The sequence below is a fragment of the Cygnus olor genome, chromosome 1, assembly GCF_009769625.2.
Source record: "Cygnus olor isolate bCygOlo1 chromosome 1, bCygOlo1.pri.v2, whole genome shotgun sequence".
Lineage (NCBI taxonomy): Eukaryota > Metazoa > Chordata > Aves > Anseriformes > Anatidae > Cygnus > Cygnus olor.
In genome coordinates, this window is record NC_049169.1 from 91,179,216 (window position 1) to 91,202,774 (window position 23,559).

At 44.4% G+C, this 23,559-nt stretch overlaps 1 long non-coding RNA gene across 1 annotated transcript; it reads right to left on the minus strand.

Moving 5' to 3' along the window:
• Positions 1–17,064: 17,064 nt before the first annotated feature.
• On the minus strand, positions 17,065–23,096 carry LOC121075682. Its single transcript, XR_005823100.1, has 5 exons — positions 23,055–23,096; positions 22,396–22,671; positions 21,119–21,253; positions 20,860–20,953; positions 17,065–20,759 (listed from the first exon to the last, which is right to left on the minus strand). It is a non-coding gene; the product is annotated as an uncharacterized LOC121075682 (long non-coding RNA).
• Between the last annotated feature and the right edge of the window lie 463 nt (positions 23,097–23,559).

Consider the following 23,559-nt stretch of genomic DNA (forward strand, 5'->3'; position numbering starts at 1 on the left):
GGGTTGTCTTCTCCTCTGTAATTAGGTTAAGTAGCTCTTGGAAAATGAGCTGAGATACAGAGCTGGAGCATGGAGACACCTGAGGTCAGGTAAGGTGATTAGGCTCCAGCGGCACTGCTGCAGGAGGAATGCTTCCCGCACATTTTCACCCTTTTAGCAAATCCTTGTGGGAAAGGGCTTGGCTTTAAAGACAGAAAAATTTGTGTTAGAAGAGAAAGAGCGAGGAAGCTGCCTTCAGCAGACAGCAGACGCTCTTTCTTACTCAAATGAGAGACCCATGTTTCCCTGCAGGTCTCTGTGCTGACTCTCCTGCTTAATATAGCTCCTTGCTTTTAATTTGTGTGTTGGCAAATGTGCCTTACTGCAGTTTCAAAACAAAATCTCCTTATGATGCGCATCCGTGTGTATGTGCACATACACACATGCACTTTAGTAACTCATTGCTTGCTCCTAGTTCGCAACAGCTCTGAAAGACAGGTATTCCTCTCTCTGGAAAAGAGCTTTGGAAGCTTATTTTGGTGGGTATTGCTCTCAGTTTTTACCTGAGGAGACAACGGGGAGCTCTGAGCAGACATTGCTGCCAACGTGGCAGCCAGCGATGTGTCTCGAAGTGGCTTTCCTTGGCTTCAGGACGCTTTTTGGCAGCCGGAGAGGGAAGCTCTAGGGTGATGGCTGCGGGAGACCAGGCTCCAGAACCAAGCTCCCTGGCGATTCCACATGCAGGGAGACAAACGTTTCACCTTTCCTACAGCAGCCCTCCTCAGGCTCTGGCACACACACCTGAGTGAGAAGGTGATGCCTGTGTTCGTAGTTCCAGCAGCAGCCAGGGCAGGGTGAGAGGAGGCGTTGTGGAATTGTGCAACCAGAATAAAATGGCATCCAACGGTTTCAACCCAGTCTTCATCCCACAGCCTGATTCCAAGGAGGGCATTCACACAGAGGCTTGCAGCTGTCTGAAGAGGGGGATTGTTTGCTTTGGGTGGAAATGTATTTCCAAGAAGTCAGCATGGTGAAGGAGTTTCCCACCAGCTGTTAATCTGACATTTTACTCAGATATTAGTAACAGTAGCCATAGGGCCTGACAGTAAGGCCAGTGAATAGTTCCCATCCCAGCTTCTATACTGGGCGCACAGTCTTTGCTAGACCAGAACATCAGGAGCTCAGCGAGGGCACAATCTTGGGATAGAAAAGGCTGGCAAGCCTTAGGGACACCTCATAAAATACACCAATGCTTCCTACAGCTAAGCAATAACATCATACCATGACCTGAGAATTTCCATGCTGGCACCTCTGCCCTCCCATTCTGACCACTAAATGAGATTAAAAGTTCACTCATGAATTTCAATGGTGAAGCTAACGACCTTGTTTTGAGGATGTTGCAGAGAATTTGATTAGCAGAGGAACAAGGTAATATGAAAAGGGAGGCTTTCAGTCAATTAAGTGAGCATATCCATAAGCTGTCCGCATGCCTTAGAAATCAACATATGATGAGAAACCTCTACACAATTGAAATTAAAACTCATAAGGGTGAAAACACATAGGCAAGCAGGAGGATAAACAAAAAGAAGTGGGCAATGGAAGACAAAAAGAAAAGGGATAGACAAAAGGGTAAAAGACACGTCAAGTGCTGGAGCTGGTTCCATAAAAAAAACTTCATTTTCTGGAATAACAAACTTATCCTCAGATCTTTGCACCTCAGGAGCTTCTGTTTTTCTTTGTTTGGAAACATTTATATAGCTGTGGCATAGTCATGAAAATGTTTATAAATCCAAAGCTTCATGAATCTGCAGGAGATGTAAATCATTTGTCATCTGCTATTTGCTACTCTCCTATAAAAATGCCAATCATCCAAGCAGGGTTTGGCTAGGTTAGCCAAATTCAAAAGAAAATACTGAATAAGGGCTAAATCAGGAACTGACAGCCAAGACAATCTGCTTTCCCTGAACACATGCTTTTCCTTAAGAGAGGCCAAGGTGACCTAATGTCTGGGCATTATAGATCTCAATGGTATGGGCAAGAAGCCTCCCTTCACTTAAGTCAGCTTTACCATACCTTGCAGTCTGTCTGGCGCTGATGCCTTGGCTCTTTGCTGCTTCTACTTCTCCCCCTTTCCTTGAAGTGTACCTGGGCAGCGGTGAAACGTTCAGAGAGAAAAAGACAAAACAGCAGTTCCTTAATCTCATGAGTGAAAATAGGATAATGCGACAAGTGTCCACCCCCCACCCTCATCTCTCATATGATTTTTGCTGCAATTTTTGGAAAAGAATATTGAAAAACCTTGTTGGTGTGTTTGAGGCGGCGATAAAGCCAGGGCACCCGTCTGCTTGGAGCACGTGGAGCTCTGCAGTCCCATCCCAGCACGTGGCTGGGGTGCATGGCACCAGCCTGGCACCTCTGCCCAGCCGTGGGGCTCAGCCATCCCTTGGGTTTGTGCTTGTCACCCAGGGTCTGCGTGCACTGCAGTCACACACTGCACTGTGACAGGTCTGGCTTGAGAGTGCTTGTTCACAACCCACACCCCTCGGGCCCTCGCTGTCCCCAGAGGCTGTCAGGGTGGGAGGGAGAAAACACTGAATTTTGAGCTGAAATAGCACCAGAGACACATTTGCTTCAGAGCTGTGCTGGGCTTTGTTAGCCTGCAAACACCCTAAACTGCTAGGAAAATGTTGGTTGTGTGGCAAATGGCAGCCCTAGAACTGGCGCTTGAAGAGGGAGATGAAGGTATCTGGATGTGACGTGCTGTTAAGAGAAACGGCACAACCACAGCAGTAGTGGAAAGGGAAGCTTTTCGGGAGGTCCAGCTGCTAATATGGGTGGCAAGGGTCAGTGTGAGGAGAGGTGGAAAGAATCCCTATTTACTTTCTTAAAAGAGGCAGAAAGATGGTATGAAACGGGAGGTCAGCACAGCAGTTGCTGGACTCCAGCACTTTCCACTTCATTGATGAGACCTTTCCGACAAAAATGCTGGTGCTGCTTGCAATGGTCCTGCCACCATTTGGCAGCAGGAATTCAGTTTTTGACAGATTCAGTTATATGCTGTGGTTTGTCTGTTTTTTACAACGCTGGGCATAGCTGGAAGATAAGGTGGCAGGTCTCAGGAGCCCCTTTACTTCACTACAGACAAAGTGCAGGATCTTACTTTCACAGCTTAATGTGGATTCCCACAGCAATACTTCCAATTCAGACCCCTGCATCATAATGCAGTCAAGCTAAATGTACATTACAATATTATGCCATGGAAGTATATTAGCAGTAATTGCTGTTAAATGAGGCAGGAACATTAAAAGAAAACTATTTTTGTGAGAAAAAGAAAAACAACAATAAAAACCCCGAGTGGTTTAAGAATTTATACAGCACAGAAAAATGCTCTCAATTAGATGACAGGTTCATCTGTGACAGAACTATCCTCAGTTCCCCTGTCACAACCCCCCCGGGTATGTAGGACTCTCAGGAGCAGCATCAGTTACCAATGGCTGCCTGATGCTCCCTGTTCAAGGATACACCACTAATACACTCACATGAAGTATTGCAATAAAAATAAGGAAGACAAAAAAAAAACACCAAAAACGTTATTGAAGCCTTCCTATCCTCCCAGATCCTACAGAGGATATTTATGAGAATTTTTGCTGAAAGGAAAACTGCAAACAGTTGTGTATTTTTGTTGTTGTTGCCTTTTTTGTTTTTTTAAATTGCACTTTTTTTTTCCTCTCTGCTTATTTGAAAACAAGATGCAACAAGTTCTTTTTCTTTAGGGATCATGATTAGTTGTTCTAGCAAAAGAATTACACTCATATGCCAGGACCCCAGCATGCTAGGTCTGGAGTGACCTCACTCCAACTGTACGGTCCAAGCAACGAAGACCAACAGAAAATGCCAGAAGGGAATGGATGGTAAGAGTTATTTTAGGAGCTAATTCTTTTCAACCCTACTGACTTGGTGGAAAAGTCCAGAATATTCTGGCTGGGCAACATGAGAAGAATGCAAACTGACATTCTTCTTTTGGACAGACAATTTACACTTCTAGTCAGTAGGAAAGACCAAAAAAACCAAAAAACCAACCCACAAACAAACAAACTAAACAACCAAAAAACAACCAACAAATCAACCAAAAAAAAAAAAGAGAAGTTGCGCCCCCCCCCCCCCAAAAATCATCTTTGGACTTCTGTCTGAATTATCCTAATTTTGCAAAGTCCTGCTTGCACTGCAGAAAGCACTCAGCCCCGTGGTGTCTGTGTTTCTGCTGACTGAGCAATGAGCTAAGATGGACACCAATTTTCTTGAGAGATTGCTTTGTTGTAGTGCTGTTTAAAAAGCACCCCTGAATTTGTCTTGTATAAGATATGATGAAATAAAGGTGGTATTATTTGAAAACTGATTTTTGAAAGAGTTTCTTCATAAAAAAAGTGAATGATTCACTTGTGGGTGTTCATAAACATGAGGGTGGCCATTTTTGAGTGATCAGATCTGTGGCAACCGGCACGTTGCATACACAGCAGGCTATGCCATACAGTCATAGGAATTAGGATGACTGCCTATTCTTCTACCTCACCCCTGTACCAATATAATTCCTGGCTGATAGTTCGCTCACTGACTCTTAAAATCCCTGAAGGTGAGACTCCACGGCTGCTTCAGGCAGCCATTTCAAACGCTGTGTTATCCCTCTAGCTACCTCACCAGTCAGAGAGGAGAGGAATGGCTTTTCTCATGCCACAAATGTGGAGGTGTGGTGGGCTGGCCCCAGCCAGCAGCCAAGCACACACCCAGCCACTTGCTTTTCCTCGCCAGTGGGAAGGGAGAGAAAAGGAAAAATGAAAACCAAGGAAACTGTTGGGTTGAAATGAAGACCAGCAGAACACTTACTGTTGCCTGCAAAGAGTGCTGCAGGCAAAACAGACTAAATTTGGGGGATTATCTTAATTTACTGCCAATTAACATGAAATTTAACTATTCATTCAGGGAAACAAAGAAGAAAAACATTTAAACACTTAGGGAAAATACCTTTCTCAGGCTTGGCTTCACTCCAGATACCTCTCCTCTCCTCTCCTCTTCGTGGTCTCCACTCCTCTTGTTATTGCTGCAGGTTACACTTGTTCACTTCAGTGAGGTGACAGGGGCCACAGAAGGTTGTGGTGCAATGTTTTCTTTCTGCCACTACTTGTTTCTTATTCCTTTCTTCTGCTGCTCCTTCTCCCCTCACTCTTTTCCTAAGCTCCAGCATGAGCTCTCCACACACTGCAGTCTCTCTGAGGGATACCTGCTCTGGTTTGGGCTTTTCATGGGCCATAAGCCCTTCAGGGGGTGTTACCAGTTCCACCACACAGTACCTCCTACTCTTTTGGCCTTGTTCTCTCTCTCTCGCTCAGCTTTTGCCAAACTTTTTAAAATCTGTTTTCACAAAACCATTACAGACTCCTCTGGTCGGTTCAGAGCACCACCACCTGGCTGTGGGGCCTGGCTGTGCCCTGTGGTGGGGTCGTTGGAGCCACCTGGAAACAGCTGTGGCTGCCACAGGCCGCTCTGGCCTTGCCTCACGCGGCAGCCCCACAGGCCCCTGCTACCAACACCTTGCCATGCATGCCCTAAATAGGAGGTATTAATCATTTACCACTCTGTTCCAGAGTGATAAACTTTAGTGCTTTTTCAACTAAGAAATCAAAAATTGAGACTTCATTCACCCCCAAGTGGTGAAGATGAGGCTTGTCAGTGTCACAGAGCAGAGATGTTCTTTGTGTGTCAGTTCTCAAAAAGCGTCTTAAGCTGTGAACTCCCTAAACTTGGGTTTTGGGGAGGGGGGCGAAGATGGAGGAGACAGGACTGGTTTTCTTCTTTTGACTGGGGGTCACTCACCACTGTCAAAAAAACCCCTCCACCTCCACCACTGAAGGACAGGGCAGGTGAGGTCCATCATGAAGCAAAGGGAGTGTCTGTTCAATCTTAGGATCCGCCTACAAGCAACACAGGTGACAGCCATCATTTTGTTAAGGCTCCTCAGAGTTGCTGAATGATTTTGATTTGCATTTCTTTCCTGGAAGGGTGAAGAAAAATCCTTACCACATGAAAGCACATTCCTTGTAACATACTCCACTCAAGGTCTTTTTGCCAGTTTTAAAGATGCGTGTTCTGATCTTTACCTAGTGTAAACTGTTGTAGGTCCACTACAGCCAGCGTATCTCCATGGAAAGATGAATTTTGGACCTATGTGTAAGGTAAAGAGCAGGAATAATACCAAAATAAAATTGTTTTAATAGCTCTGATTCTCATCTAAATCCATATGGATTTTGTTTGACATAACTACCCTGATTTCACTGGAGCTGCTACTGTAAGGGGACCTCAGAATCCAGCATCTTGTACTAGCAGGGAGAAGTGGCAGTAGATTGCACGCATTGTAATGATGGATGTTGGAAACACACACCCATATAGCTTTCAGTCCCAAAGGTAATAAGTTTCTCTTGGGAAAGCAATGGAACATGAGGAAAGTATGATTTTTATAAGCCAATAATTACATTTTTACACAGTTATATTTCCCCAGGGTTGAATTCACATTTATTGGATTACCAAAGTAATCCGGAGCAATGTCACACTGTTATGTGATATATTCCAGGTGGCCAAGGATACTGCAGCAGAGTAAACTGTTTGATCATCTTCTTTCCTTGAATCCCTTGGAATTTTAGAAGACTCCAAAGTCAAAGTACCAACTTTTCTATTTACCTCTGTTTGAGTGTTTCCTCATTGTGATACTGTAAACAGACTGTACAAAAAGTTTGCCATTTCATGAAAGGAAATCTCCAAAGTGCCAGAAGTTTGACAGAGTCCTCTACGACTTAAAAATCCTCACAGATTTATGACAAAATTCTAGGAAGTATGGGATCGGTATTTTTACCTTCTCCCTTTATTTTATTTTTTCTCCCTTTATTATGTAGTTTAACCATCAATTTAGAGAATTAAATCCAAGGGAAACATTTTAAAAACTCACAAAATGTCAAATCACTACAATATTCCGATATCTATGAAACAGCATCTTAGGAGGTGGAAAGCTGAATCACTCAGCAGCACACACTGTGATACTCAGGATGCTGTAAAGAAATAAACCTACATCTCTGGAGTGCATAAACCACAACTCTACCCTTACTGCCATACATTCCCTTGAAATTTAAGTTGCAGTCTTCCACAGAATACCACACTCATTCAAATTAATTTCTGCATAGATCAGTGGTGGGACTGGAGAAAGGATGGTCTAAAATTGCAAGCAAGACCAAGACTGTGGGCTAATGGAGGAGGAAGGTGTGCTCACGTCTGACTGCTTGCCAATTTTACTCCATGTTACTCAGTCTAAAAAAAGATCTATTTACATACAATGGAATTTACATACATCTACATACAATCCTCATCTTGTTGTAAAAGATCTGTGCTCTGGTACCCCCCAATGTCCTCTGAAGATCAGAGCCTGCACAGGTACGCTCAGAGTCACACAGCAAATCCACAGCATGGTGCCTGGCCACTTTTACTGCATCCATATGTTCATGCAGTACCACACAAGCACTCCCCTGACACATTTCTTCACCTCAGCTGAGCTTGGTCCCAAGAGTTTGCAGTGGAAGTTGTGCTGACTTAAGGCTAAAGGTGACTTTCAGGTGACGAACTTCTCTTTACAGAGTCATCACTTTTGTATTTCTATCTGAAAACTCAGTTTGATCTCAAACAATTAGTTGGATCTCACAGCTGTCCATTCAGATGTGATTTTAAGATAAGGGCATAAGCGTGGTGTAAAGAAAAAGATGATGCACTAATTCTTAACAGCTTGCTTGTTGTAAATACTAATAATACACAGAAATAAAGCCGGTGTACCTGTAAATTTTGCAATCATACTACTATACTATTCATAAGCAGCGCATACCATTTGTTCTCTTTTGGGGCTTTGAAGGGATAAGTAACTACACTAAATATACGTGAGGAGACAATCAAATCCTCCATAGCAAGAGGAGAGCCTTTTCTCCGTTTTCACTTCTCTGATCAATTGGGATTTCAGATCTTCCAAGGAAAAACAGTTGTTTCAGCAGTTATACTGAAATATCAGCATCAGGAAGGACCTTTCAATTAAAAAAAATAAAAATTTGTTCAAGTATTTAGAATATTATTCTCTCTTATACTATTATCTGTCATTCCAAGTTATGTATGGTGGCAATGAATGCAGATTAGCTCTGAAAAGGAGAAGTTGAAGACTAGTGAACACCACAGATTTAAAGACATTTTGTCCAACAGAAAGTTATTTCAGGACTCAGGCCAACAACAGGGATGTGAGGGGAAGGGAGGCAAGAAAAGGCAAGTGAAAGGAGAGTAAAGGAAGGAGCAGCAGTCGTTTGCCATCATGCAAATACTGCAGATGTGGCTTTGCACCTTGGGTGTGAGCCTATGGCAAGAGAGGCAATGGAAGCACAGAACTGTGCAGGTGAGACTGGGCCAGCCGCTCTTTAAACAGAACTGCTGAGGGCGGAGATGTCATGGGGATCCACCTACCACTGAGGGCTTAAAAGTACCAAGAACCCATGCAAATCCGTAGTGAAACCAGGAGTAATGTAACTAGCAGTCTGTATGTGTAACAGCATATGTGTAACAGCTGGTGATAAGTCATATGGTGTTGGATTTGTGTAAATATTAGTGCTCCATCATGTGCTAGGATGCTGGGAGAATATCAGCTTGCTTCTTTTGCTGCCTATGCAGTTGTTAGATATTTGGGAATGATGAGAAGCTGACCCAGTAAACATCATCGGTCTGTACTGGCCCGCAGGATGAAACTTGAATGATCAGCATTCTCCTCCAGAAGGCCCTTTCAGTGTTGTATGACCTTTGTTTTCTGCATAGAGGAGTCTAAAGGATGGCTATTGGTTTCATCTGACAGCCCAAATGAGTGCATTGTACCAGAGACAGGAACAAAGTGAAGGGTGGTGTTCAGATATTCCTCCTGCTTCTGTTTGCCACTGTCCCTAAAACTCAAATGAGATTGAGTTGTGTATCACAGAAGTTCAAGTTTACACAAGTCTAGTATAAATGAAATGAATGATAGCAGGAAGACAAATTTCTCTGCCACAGTCAGAAATATATGCCATAAAACATGCATGGTAGTTAAGCGATATTTTATATTATTTCCTGTGTTCTACAAACTGTAAGTGGCCAAAATTACAAACATTATTTTGATTTATTTTTAAGAAGAAAGGTATTGCATTAGATTGTTGGGCTGAAGACCAAAATGGCCTTTTCCAGACATTTGGTAGGCCACTAATTAAGAACACACAAAAATTATATTTGAGGGACATTGGGTGGATCCTGAACATATGAAGCAAACCCACAAGCTGTGGGCTCTGATTTGGGTGGGACAGGGGGGCTTTCTATTTGAAAATGGTCTTTTCCAGTGGTATTTTTAGGAAGGCTGTGCTACAAGAGCAGTGTATTGTGGAACCATTATTATTCTTCTGGAAAAGCAGGAACTTTTTGAACCATATAAAGAAACTGTAATTTAAAAGGGCTAAAAGAAACTGCTGAAGTTCCCAGCTTGTAGGGGAAAAAAATCTGTTGAGAAAGAGCACCGCTATTTCATCTACTTCTAAAAGAGTTGTAAGCATACCTGCTCCCTCATCCCACACAGATATAACACCAGTAACTCTGCTGCAATTACCTTTTAGAGCACAGCTTCTAGACCCTGGCTACCACCTAGGACAGCCTTGGCACCGGGAGGCCGAGAGCTGCCTCTGGGCTGATGCCAAGTCCGCCCCGTATCTGATTGTGGCTGAGCAGTGAAGGGCTTTCCTGTACTGGTTTCCCTGGCTGGTACCAGGCTTCCTGGGGGAGAAGTCTGGCCTCAGTTACTGCCTGGCCACCTGGCTGGGTTCACAGCTGAAGACTCATCTTGCTGTCCACGGCAGACTGCCCCCTTGTCTCCTGCCTCTGCTGTTGAGGAGCCTGTGCTGAGGAGCCGAGAGGTGGACTTTGGCCTGACCCATGCCACAGGGAAGACTGATAACATTTTGGCACCGCTGTCCTAGCATACCTGCGTGATTCTTTTCCCCTGATGCCTCTAGGGACATGGATAAAGTGTCCTGCAGAGTACCTCATGTCCCCATGTGTACAGACAGCGCTGGCCAGCAGAGCAGAGCATTTCTGTCATCGGAAAAGTGGCTCCAGTGCTTGATGCAGTTCAGCACACAAATTGAGATGCCTCGTGGAGCCTGCAGATTGAAATAAAAAGGAAGCAGCTGAGAAAGCTGGAAGGACTGTTTTGTTTTGTTTTCTTTCCTTCTTTTTTTTTTTTTTCTTTCTTAATTGATGTTATTAACTTGCTTCTTCAAGAAATCACAGCAAGGATGAGTCATCAGCACAGGGAAACGGTGTGGTAGAGAAATGTGCCTTTCCTTTGCCTGTGACAGCATGGAACAAGCCATGGGGACTGTCAGATGGGAGTGAGTGGGGCTGGAGGAGCGAAGGATGCAGGGACTATGGGATGACAGATGAGGAAGACTCTGTCTTTCCAGCAGAGTATTACAGCGGAGGCTAAATGATGAGAAGTAACGTTCACAGGTTATGGGGCTTTCCCCAGAAAAGGTGCAGAGCAAAGGGGGTGGATTTAAAGAAGCCTCCAGCCCACAGTGAAAGGCAGGGAATGTGCATGTGGTGATGGCAGCATGAAGAGAAAGCATAGGGGTACCAGACTGTGATAACCCCTCGTGGCACAGCATCCATGTAGCTGAACATGAGCGTGACGTGATAGCTGATAAGTGGCGTTGTAAGTTTCTGCACATTTCTGCTCCATAAGAAGGAGAAAAAACCCAACCTGTTATATCAAAATTCTCCACAGTGTATCAAGCACAAGGACATTAAGCAGTAAGCACGATTTGACCTTGAAACTGCTACCAGATCCTCTGACTACAGCATACTCCTGGTGGTTAGCTGAAGTGGGACATGAAGGTCAGCTGAAGTGGGAACTACGTCTTAAGGATGCTGCAGATACATAACATACTGATAAGGTGCATCTTATTATCACTGAAGGGCCAATAATAGATGCATATGCTCCTGGTGCCTCAACGATGCTCTGCTGCATTTCTCATCGCTCGTTTAAATGACTGCAGTTGCATTCTAAGCTGCAAAGCTGGTGTCAGGTTGTAAAAAGTCAGCTGCCTTTGGGGTAAAGGAGAGTGACAATCTGCATTACTGTCATTATTAGAGCAAGGATACAGGCAGAACTGCAGCCTGAAAGTTAAGCCCTCCCCCCTTGCAGTGGTAAATGGCCTTAGAGAAAGATAAAACAAATCTTATAAAAGGTTCCTGTAAGTCAGTGCTTGTACACAACAGAAGAGGAAAACTGATGTAAATCCAGCCTCGTGTGTTGCACCACGACATCCCCATGAAGGAGTGACCTCAGAATCTCCACATCAGTTGGTGCAGATCTGCGTGTGAAGTGCTCTGTAATATAAACTATCGTTACGTCTTGTGAGACCTTCTCTTTTGAGCCAGCGAAGTCAAAGCTGAATGAATCATGAACAAAACCTGGAAATTCCCCAAGTATATGCATCATCACCAGGCCCAGTCAGAAACCATCTGGATACTGTTGATGATTAACTGTCTCTGGTCAGGAAGCACTGTCCTCGAGTCAGCTGCAAGTGCACCTTTGATAAGCCCTTCTGGCTCTGAAACAGATAATCTTAGGAAAGATGGAGCCAAAACTTTGTTTATGGCTATTGCTTCAGGGTAGAACAATGATATGTGTTTTACAGGTATGAAGGGGGATGGAAGGAGTTGACCGCTTTTGGAAAGGGAACTTGGAGAGCGAGTATGATTGCTGTCTGTAACACACAGAGGAAGGAGAAAGGAGAAGAACCATTTAAGCTGGAGTGCAGTGCTGGCATGAGGACAAATAGGCGTCTGTCCTCCATAGCTATGCCTAGACCAGGAACTGGAAGATACCTAACTTTCTGCTCTCTCCACTGCCAGCTACTGTGAAGATAATAATCTGATACTCTGGGCAGGGCATTACGCGGTTTGCTGCCCATAACCGCAAGGGGCTGTGCTGCACATCTTGGGCCCTTTGCTGATAATTCTTGGTGGCATGTCAGAACATTGCAGAGCCTACATTTAAAAAGCTGGTGATTGAAAAAACAGCACAGAATTCTCAGCTCCTACGAGAACATTGGGGCTTTCTGAGGTATGGCCAGTTATATGACAGAAAAGCAAGCTGGTGTGAAAAGGAGAGAAGCACTAGTTTGAAGCACTGTATTTGCATCATTTTGTCCATGTGCAGCTGAGGTATTACGACTAGAACAATTACCTGCTGTTCCTGGGGATCTACAGTTAGAGAAATGGGAACAAGGCTGAGGAAAGTCAAAGAAGGTGTCAGACAGTGACACCCCGAGGCACGGGCAGCATATTGGTTTGCATAACTTCTCATGGGCCAGTTGGACAAATGCCCATCCTCTCAGACAGACCGTAGCTGCTGGGCCTTGCTCCTATGTGTGCTTTGAGCAGGGACAAAACCTCCAGCTCCAAATGCCTGGTTAGCAGGTAAAGGGCAACCAGTGAATTTAAACCTGGGAAACCTCAGAAAAATAGTTTCTGAGCTAAAATTCTGACTGAAAATGAGAGCCGTTTTCAGCTTTTTTTTCTTTGTCTGAAAGAGTCTGGGGTGGTGTTTCCAGTATTATAAGGAGACTACGAAAACACCCTGGCAGCAAACTGTGCCCATTTTAGGGGAAAGCATTTTTATGAGACAAGACTGGACAATTTTGTGCTGGGAACTCTTGCTGACTGATGAGCAGCAAGTGTGCAGCAACAGACACCAGTACCGCGACCACAAACTTCTTCCCCATTGTCTCCTGCTGACACACCAAGCTATAAATGTCACCCCTGTGCCTGCTCACTGTCCTCACCAGCCCATGTGAGAAACAGGCCCCTAACATCACTATTCACTTAGGCACAGGGTCACAAGGAAAACGCTGGCTTGCCTGCCCATCAGTGTCATTGCCCATCCTCATCACCCTTGCCTAATAACCACATGGATGCAGCAAGTGAGGCAGATTAGCTGCGGTGCCTCACCAGAGTCAGCTGGCAGGCTCAGAAGGCTTCAGAAGCAGCGTGTTCTCACAGGAAACTCTATTTTGCTTTCCACAGGCTGTCTGGACAAAAATAGAATCAACTTATGGCCTCTGATTTTTTTCCCACAGCTAGGAGAAGCAGCGGTAGGCTTCCTAGAGGAGCTAGCTGTTTGCATGTGTAGTCTCCAAATGTCACAACTCCTAGCATGAATCAGGGAGGCTGCTTTTGTGGTTCTTTCCTCTCTTGCCTCTTATTAATATTATATATCCTCTTTATTAATATTAAGAGGAGACACATTCAGCACCTTAGTCTGGAAAAGAGGAGTTCCTAAACTGGATTGCACTGATGTGTGGAGATTCTTTTCAAAAGTTTATATAGGCATAGAGTTTGATTCAAAGAACACTGCTGACTTTGAAGACCACTAAATGGGTACCATAAAAGATTTATACAAATTCTTCAAATAAAAATATCCAGTTGTCATCTTTGACTTTTAGATAACATCTAAGTGCTTTCCCTCCCTTTTGTCTCCTCAGTCCATCTAATAAATCTGCCCCAAAAAGGTTTGTGAATTGGTGTGCAAAAAGCAAAACCAACTTCCTGGTGACATAAATCCAAATGCAAATGAATGACAACATTATAGCTGTAAAAATTTAACAGGGAATATTTATAAAAGCCCAAAAGATGGGAAAATGTAACCACATACCTAAATCCTTCATCAGTAGAGGAACCCAAGCTGGATGCACACTTTGGAGGATGAAAGCTGGGAACTACCTTCAGGCCTTGATATGAGCAATGCTGGTTAAGATGCAGAGCCTGGGGGCTGGAAGACAGTGCTAGGAGGTGCATGTGTCCATGCTGATGTGAGTAAGGCATGTGGTGAAGCTGGAGAGCTGCAGAAACATCTCAAATAATGTGGAGAAACCCAGGAGCTCCTACCTTCCACTGCAGCAAAGCAGTAGGTCTCCATGCAAGTTACACCAATAGCAGTTTGCGATGGTGCAGCATTAATAGCACAGAAGACAGTTGCCTTTCCAAAGGATGTGGTCCTGTACTGGTTTTGCCAGGGGCAGAGTTATTTTTCTTCACAGCAGCTGATATGGTCCCATGTTTTGGATTGGTGATGAAAACAGTGTTGATAACACACCAATGTTTTAGTTGTTGCTGAACAATGCTTGCACAGCATCAAGGACTTTATTTATCAAACTGCCCTGCCAGTGAGGAGGAGGCTGGGGGTGCACAAGGAGCTGGAGGACACGCAGCCAGGACAGCTGGCCCAGGCTGGTCAGAGAGACGTCCCATGCCATGTGGCGTCATGCTCAGCCATAAATGCTGGCAGAAAAGAAGGAGGACGGAAGGATGTTCAGAGTGATGCTGTTTGTCTTCCCAAGTGACCCTTACTAGTAATGAACCCTGCTTTCCTGGAAGTGGCCAGCACCTGCCTGCTGATGGGAAGTAGCGAATGAATGCCTTGTTTTGCTTTGCTTGCGTGGGCAGCTTCTGCTTTACCTAGCAAACTGTCCTTATCTCAGCCCACGAGTTCCCACAGTCCTACCCATCCCACTGCGGGGGAGCGAGTGAGCAGCTGAGTGGTGCTGAGCTGCCTGCCAGGGTGAAACCACAGCAGGTCCATACGCGACATCTCCCATAGTACCGGTAAAGGAGAGATGTGCTCGTAGACTCCCTGTAGGGAATCAAGGTACCTGTGAGCCCAAAAGGCTGTTTCCAGTTTTAAGAGTTAATCTAATAGAGCTTATTACCTCTCCCTAACAACCTTGTCTTTTATATCCTCAGACTTGTATCACAGCTAGGAATCATTAGTTACCTCTAAGCAACATAGGCCTATAATGGTTTAGGCTCTCTCTGTAAAGCTTGTTCTTTTTTGGTGCTATCAGTAACACATGCAATTCAGCACAACTTAATTTGCTTTCTCAGTCATCCACTCAGGAAATAAGAACAATAGCAAGTGATGTATATGATAAATATGAATTTCCATGTCCTTGAAATAAATGATGTGTAAAAGTATAATAAATGGGTAATTATTCTCTCTCTGTCAATATTGAAGTCTGGAAAGGGCCCAGGTAGTGCCATCCATTCTTGTCCATATTTCTTTAAACTTTCCCTCAAATTCCCTGCATATTCTTTTCTTAAATGAAGACATGTAAGATAATGGGACATGCCTGTGAAGATTCCAGTTTACAAATCCCAAAAAAGAAAGATTCTGCCTCGCCTCAAACAAACAAACGAAAAAAAACAAACAAAAAAATTCATTCCATTTTCCTTCCCATATTTCCTCTCTTGAAGAGAATTTTCAGAAGTAGAAAGTGTTGAAAGAGAAATTGTTGTTGTAAATTCTTGCTAGAAACAAACATTAGAGGTTTTTGAAACCAAGCCACACACAGGTAACCACCAACAAGAGAAGGCAGCATTGGAGGTACTTGCAGAATGCAAACAGAGGCTCGCTAATAGAGATACGGGCTGTGCTTTCATGGAAAGCATATTGCAGAAGTAAAGAAAAGATCTGATTCATAATGAATGTCTGAAGACCTTTATTAATGTGGTCTCTACTGCCCAGCTGATCCTAGCAGCAAGCAGCCAGAGCGCAGGTACCTGGGTGAAGGGAGGATGCTCCAGCTTCCGAAGGCGACGGGACCACCGACAGCCTTAAAATTACGCACGCACGGAAGGGCTTCCCCACGTGCGGTGAGGATGAAACGTCCCAGAAAGCCGCAGCTGGAAATATTCCCCATTACGAACATTTCCAGCGGCAGCTTCCTTCTTAACGCACAGCCCCAGAAAGCCTGCGTGAAAGAGGGAGCGCAGCGAGGCGGGGAGCGAGGAGGAGGCTCCCCCATCCCCGTCCCTCCCTCGCAGCACCGCTGCAGGCTCCGCTGCCTGCTGGCCGCCCGGGGGGAGCGGGGGGCTGCTCGGGGCACACCGAACCGGGGCTGCCGGAGCCCTGCCGGGTTTGCCGGAGCCGCCTCAGCCGCGCCCCGCTTCCCCCCCGGCGGCACAGGGCGGAGGATGCTCGGGAGGGCATTTTTGGAGCGCTCTTGCCCCCTGCTGTCAGCCCGCCGGCACACGGCTCGGCGGCTCCTGGCAGCCCGGGGGGAGAGGGGAGTCCCCGAAAGGCTGGCCCTAACCAAAAAAGCAGCAAAATCAGCCTGTGGGCGACGGGACCGAGCATCCGTAGGCAGCCTGCTCGAGCCCAAACCTCTAAGAAGGGGATTAACTGACAAGAAGCAGCTGGCCAAAATGGATGTGCGTGCTGCTTGCTGGTATACACAGCCTGTCGTAAAATGCCACGCAATGCTGTTAGAGATCTGAGGTCTTCAAGGCAGGTAACAACTGCATTCTACAAAAAAAAAAAAAGTTTCCCAGTATAATGCCACGCCAGGAACTGGTGTGCAGCATGAGGATCATGACTCGCATTTTAGAAGATGTGTACATTTGTAAACACCTTGTAAAGGCAATAATTAGGCTCATCTCACCTGTCAAAAAAAATCTGAAGTCAGGGAAAGTAAAACAAAAATCTGCTGACATCTTCATTTCCTTATTAAAAATGGAAACATATTCGTACCTTGGATAACAGATGTTCAGAAGCAACTCAGTGCTTCACCCACCTTCGTCTTTGCTAATGTGGTTGGCACTTTGTGCGTGTGTTGGCCTGCTTTCCACCAGCACCCTGCAGGGCTCCTGCAGGCCAAGGGCACAGGCAGCTCCCTGCAGGGACCAGCACTATTGCAGCTGCACAACACAGTGCTGAGGCCCCGGCGTCCCAGGCATTTCTTGGAATCTAAACTGGGGACAGCATATTACAGGGCTTTGCTTTTCTAGCTGCATTTTGATTTTTACTTAGGTGGTTCTGCGTGGCTGACGTTTTTCCTTACAAACATCTCCCAGAGCAAAACTTCGGTTTCTCCGGACTGCACACCAGATTGCTCTTTCAAGCTTTGTATTTGTCTGTCCTTGATGGGAGGTTAACTTCAAATTTCCAGAAAACAAAACAAAACAAAACAAAACTGGTCTTTAGGAGATTCAGGCTCCTTGTTTCTCTTCCACTCAGCTTCCCAGTCCTCATCAAGTTGATAATAAATGACTCACCTTGAACTTTAAACACATTTCATCCTTCTCCTCAGGTGGTTTGGGCTGCTCTATTAACATTGCCTGTCCCTGCAAACTTTGTCCCTTTTGCACCTTGCATCAGTGCTTTGTACAGCCTCACCTTGCTAACGTGTTATCCTTTAGCGTGAATTTGTCCCCTTGCTACAAATATCCCGTGGTACCCTTCAGCAGCACAGGCAGGGGCACCTGCAGTTACTTCAGAAGGGTTTTATGACTTCCTTCTTAAAGCAAAGCAGAACTTACACGCTGCTCACCTTACAACAAGCCTGCTCTTCCCCCTTATGCTCCTGTCCTCTCTGAGGCTGTGCAATGGCTTTGTGCTAACCCAAAATGAGCTAAACCTTGGCCAGCAGAGATGGCTTTCGCTGACAGGGAGGCACAGAGAATGCCTAGGGCAATGGGGACTGGAGCTGCAGTGAGCTGTTGGTGACCTAGGCAGAGAATTCAGGAACATCAGAGCCAGGAACAGGGGAAGGAAGCAAAAAGGAAATGGGGAGCGGTTAGCTGATGTGCCAAGGTCATTGAACAGCGCATCTTCTGCCCAGTATATGGGTTGTTGGTGCAGAGGCACTCCCAAGCCTGTGGTGATAGTGCTTTGCTGCTTTCCAAGTTCATCACTGTGTTCCTCTGCAAATCACCCGATTACCCTGCCTTAATCTTTCCCTACTGATAAATGAGGTGGGTAGTGTATGGAAATGATCACTGGAAAGAAAGAACATATACAGAGTTATCTGTCTAGAATAGAGCAAATGTGTGGAAAAATAGCCTTACAGATGTGAGGTAGGATTGCCTGCCTCATTGGGAGCTGAAAGGGGTTCAGTGGCACAGCAGACATATACTGTCCCCAGTGTCCATACACTTGTCATTTGATTTTTAAAAGTGCAGATTTGATTTTTCTTTTTTTAAAGGACAGGGGTAAGAGAGCAAATGGGAGAGCATCACACTCACCTGAAACAATGCTGAACTTCAGTTGTTCTGAAAAAGAATTTAGGGTAAAACCAGAGAAAGTGAACATTTGTTACTGACTTGTAATGCAGCTTTACTCTAAGGCTGAAGAAAAATTGTTCTGTAGCACTCCGGCTTTACAGGTTTTTTTGTAACTACAGAAGTTTTACCAGCTTTGGCCATTTCTCTCCCCCATTCTACAATGGATCTGTGTGGACACTGGTAACTGAACCTGTTAAGTGTTAAAAAGAGTTTAGAGTCCATGGTCAGAGCTTTTGGAAAACTGGTATAAGTGCTAAGAAGATAAACATAAAATTGTGCTGGATCTCCCCTGAGCAAGCTGAGCTTGTCATGTTTCCCTGAAGCTTAGTGAATCCCTAATGATGGATGCCTTGCTTACCATGTGGCCTGGAAACACACATCACTCCTGGGATCCCCCACCTCCCCGAGTTGTACAGGTAACATGGGGTCTCTGGTGGCTTTGACTGCACTGCAGAAAGCATGAAGACCTCAGAGAAGATCAAAGGAAGGCAGGGACAGGTGTGTACATGGAGCTGGGGAGCAGTCACCTGGAGTGATGGACATCCCACAGAGATGCATGGAAGGACTGGATAGGCAGAAAGTTACCTTTTAGAGAAATGAAAGCAGCAGCAACAGAAACACTGGTGTCAGAAAATTAAAATATGCACAAAGCCTCTTTCACTTGCAATATCTGTTCGTTGATATGATCCCCAAATACGAGTAAAAAAGGTATTTCTACCAGAGAGTGTAATAAGATCAGAGGGACCCTATTAAAGGGGAAATCCCATGGAAAAAATACAGCATCAGTCCTTCAATGCACTGCCAAACAAGGCAAACATGGAAGGGGGAAAAGCCACAAATGTCTATTAAAAAAGAAAAAGAACTCATTCATTTGGACGTTTTGTTTCACCTCCTCCAAACCTGTGACAGTCTTTATTACTGCAGAGAAGCTAGAATACACAGAGAGCAAAGACATGACCAGATCAGCTGAGAACAAGCAGTAACAATGAGACTTGGTTGCTCTGGAAACTAAGATAAATTGGAAACATGGATGGGGGAACCCAAATGATTCCGACACTACCAGAGACGAATAGATGAGCCAAGGCAGCAGCTCTGATGCATCAGGTGATTTCCTATCAAAAGCAAGCATGGAATGGATGCAGTGAGAGCAGGATGCACCAGCTCCCCACAGGCACCGACAGCTGCAGGAAACTATTAGCTAATAGGCAGGGTTGAAAGGTGAGATTTGAAAAGTGAGATTTAAGTTTTTGATATATGCAAATATTTCTGGATAAATAAAAGCTGTGTGGAAAAAATATGTTGCTCAGGTGTATTCATTAGTTGTTCTTGATTTATTTTCCCTGCCTCGATGCATCAAACACTTCCTTGGCTTGAAACGTTAATCCTTTGTGTCTCATACCCTGTTTCAGACAGTGGTCAATACCAGCTAAAAGTGAAAGTAGACCTTGAGAGGACAATAGTGCAAGGATATTACTTCTAAATGTAAGAAATGGGACTTAGCTACAGAATGTATCAACACATCTGAAAAAAGTGCCACGGCATCAAAAACTTGCATCAGCAAATAATTGCAGAGTCTGTTCTGGATCTTCAGGTGCAGAGACAGAGTGGATGGTCTTCCTTTCCTCCTTCCTTAAATTGCTTGTTCTCCCCTGAGTCAGCCTGTCCAGATACATGACAGAGACTGATCACTTCAAACCACTGTTAGCAAAGAGACTAAAATAAGTGTGAATGAAAATCTCAGCTCAAAAACGTAACACTTGAAAAGGTTAATGGACTAGATACATATTTTTCATATAAAGAAGCAGTTTTGCTTCCAACATGCCTCTCCCCAAAATAACAAAAAAACCCACCAAACATTCTGTCTACAAATATTGAGATACTTCTTGTGATTATTGAAAGAGGTCTTGACAGACCTGAGTAAAACAGAAACCAGTCATTCACATCTGTCAACAAATAGCCAGCTTAAAAGAAGTGTGAACTGCCTGGTACCTTGTAAAGAACTACTCTCTGGGAGAACAAATAACTGGCAAGAGATGCTATAGCACTTACTGGGAGCTGCTGCACGTATCCTGAAGGAGTCTTTGCTCATTTTCTAGTGGCATTATTTCCTTGAGGAGAAAAATGTTTCTTGTGACTTGCATTCATTGCCCTAGGTGCCACTGTGTGTTTTGTCTGTGCCTGCAAGCCCTGGGGCATGCTGCTCCTTCCCCAGAAGGCAGCTGTGGTGTTGCTGGCTGCAAGCTGGGTCCCCAAGGTGCAGTCACTCAGGTGCTCTCACAGGGGAGAATCAAATCTTTGTGCTTGGCCCTATCTGCTCAATGAAACAGGACAAACACCTTGAGGACCTGTTAAGGAAGGATCATCCAGCAGCCCCTGAATGTTCACTGTATCAGCCAAAGAGTCCCATGGAGATTTGAGCTTTGGGATGGCTCAGCTCTGGAAGGTCCAGCGTCATGGTGGTGAGATGCCGGATGGCCATAATGTGCTGCTTTCTCAAGAGGTGGGTAGAAGGGACCCTTTCTATGGGTACATCTGAAAGTTTGGAAGACTCCTCTTCCCATAAAGCAATAAATCTATATGAGGGCAATATAGGCAGTGATTCTTAAGTCAAAAAGAAAAGAAAAAAATCAAAATCCAAAAGTAATAAATGAGATCAAGATTTTGTAAACTTACAATTCCCTTATTCCTGGTTTTTCTTCTCCCCTCCCACCCTTCTAGAAAACACTCCCACATCAGATAACACACGCTAGTTCTTGGTGCTGTGCCTCTTCAAAGGAGAAAGGAAAAGAAGAAATTAAGGAGGTGGACTGAAGACCACACATAAATTTGGAAACCAATTGCCGCCTCAGCTGTGACACAGCTAAGCAGCCATAACACATCACTACTGCTAACTCATGCAATGTGCTTCATTTGTGTGATTCATATGAGGTACCTTATTTACAACGGACATCAGCTCTGGAGATATGTTTCTTCAGCATCTCTTTCTCAAAGAACATTAAAGATATTCTTCCTTGCTTTTTTGTAGGAATCTCTCATAGCTTAGCAGAACAGCTCCTCAACTGTCCACCTTGAAGTACAAAACAGAAAGAGTCCATATCATGATACCCATAAACAAGGGAATGCAAGTCCAGCCTAAGCTTTTCAGCATACCTTGCCTTTTCACACAATCTCTCTAGTTTGCAAATCACCCCATTTAAAATGAGCAATCGATAGGGAAACAGTCTGGAGCTACAGCCTCTCCAGAGCAGGGGGCTCTGACTAAGCAGTTGTTTATTCTTTCATTTTATGCCCACTTTTCATTAAGTGGAACAATACTTTTCATTTTATTGGGATAGCTTAAACATTACATGTACTTTCATGCAAATATTTACATTTCTAGGTGTAAAATGTCAAGTAGAAACTTGTGTTCTCATCATTTCCTTCAGCGAATGTTTTTGATAAAAGGCATATTGCTCTCACTGGAGGCAGAACCACTAAAGAATAACCCCCTCTATCTTCTTCAATACCTGAACTCCTTTGTCCTACCTTTACTGGCTAAGGGACCTCCTCTGAGGGATCCCTGAGCCAGCTGAAGCCATTAAGTCAGTTCTGCACTAAAGCCATTAATTCAGATCAGATGTTTGTGATGGCCTCAAAGGTCACAGCAGGTTATCTTGATACAGCACAGACAAGCTATTTTCTTTATATACTGCAAGAGCTTTCTTGTGCTGGTATAAGAAGTCATAGGACTTCTGGTCAGAGGGGAAAAAACAAGCCTTTTCATTCTTCAAGATGCCATTGCGTGCATCAGAAGGAACCAACCATATACCTTTAATGATGTAGAAGAGCCTCAGAGGGTAACATTATAGTAGAATTAGGGTAGCTCAGTCTTTAGTGATGTGTAAAGTAAAAAAAAGGGAGTCTTAGTTGCTCTTTAAACCAAAACCACTAACTATAAGAAGTTTTTTTTTTTTTTTATTCCACAGAGAGGAGCTGGTGGTGTGCAATGAGTCAGATGAGCTGGAGGCTTCAGATTAACAGGTAGAGGGGCCAGGTAAACTACAGGAGGAAAGGAAATCCATAGGTTGAGGAACCCAGAGGTAGTGCTCCCTTGTGAGCCATACTACAACTTTTGAAGCAGCAAAGAGTTCTCAAGCACAGAACAGTGACTGCAATCAGGCAGCTTCTTCCCAATCCCCAGATAGTCCAGGGTGTTGCTATTTTGCTTACCTGGAATCTCAGACCTCTTCTCTGTTTAAGAATTGCTTCCCTCAAATTTTCCATTACTTCTGCTCTCAAGCACTAACCCATTTTACCCCCGTTCTAAAAAGCAAGCCTGTCCCTAATCACTCCTTTTATACCAGCTTCCTTTTTATTGTAGTCACCTGGGACAATCCAGTTGGGCTACTGCCTTGATAGCGTGGTGTGACTGCATGTTTTACTCATTTCCCTGTCAAGCTCGATAGGCGAGGCCCTCCCCTTGAACCTCTTCGTTGATAAATCAGACTGTTAAAGAAAAAAAAAAATTAAAATAAGATCTTTAAAATAGTTCTGTTTAAAAGGTCAGCATAGGATTTTGGGGCTGTAAAGTCACAGGCAGCTGGACTGACATGGGACTCACTCACTCCCTTTCAAGAAGCATCTGTGAAGACAGCAATGAAAGAAGATGCTTGGGTCCAGGCTTTATGGGACTAAGCCCAAGAGGGTCTGTGATGTTTCACTCTGTTGACACTTGTGTGACCAAGGCTCCAGAAATGGCTTTTGCGTTTATTTTAAATTTGTGCTGTAAACTACAGACACTATTTTAGGAGCAAAACTAGGAAGTCAGTCTACTCCCTATTCATCTGAGTAGGTTCATTCTACCTGCTAGGTTGGAAAGTTACATTTACCTGTGTGCTTTTGTGCTGTGCTTTTTTTTCTTCTTTTTTTTTTCTTTTCTTTTTCTTTCTGTCTCCAACCGGGACGCTCTAGGGTACAGACAGGATCCTATTTAACATCACAGTGAAGCAACAAGCTATTTCACATCATTTGTGCATCAGCATAATAACCAGAAAAAGACTACTGTGAGTTCTAAAGAACCTTAAAAGCGTGATTTTTTTAAAAGGTACCTCAACATCCGATGATACAGATCAGAGCCACTTAGCTACATGTTTTAATACCTCAGTGGGTTTTGCCACACTATCCAACACGCAATAGGGGAAAAAAAAGATGCAGTGGAAAAGCCAAAGGCTAGATACATGCTGCATTTGATAGGTTTTATGACTTTCTGCCCTGCAAGGATATTGTCTGTATGTGCTCAGTGATGTATGCAGTTATCTGTTAAGGCTGCCTAGCTCTGTAAGGGCCGGTGTTATGGCTATCTTTGTGGCAGTACTTGCAGATTATGGGTCTGGC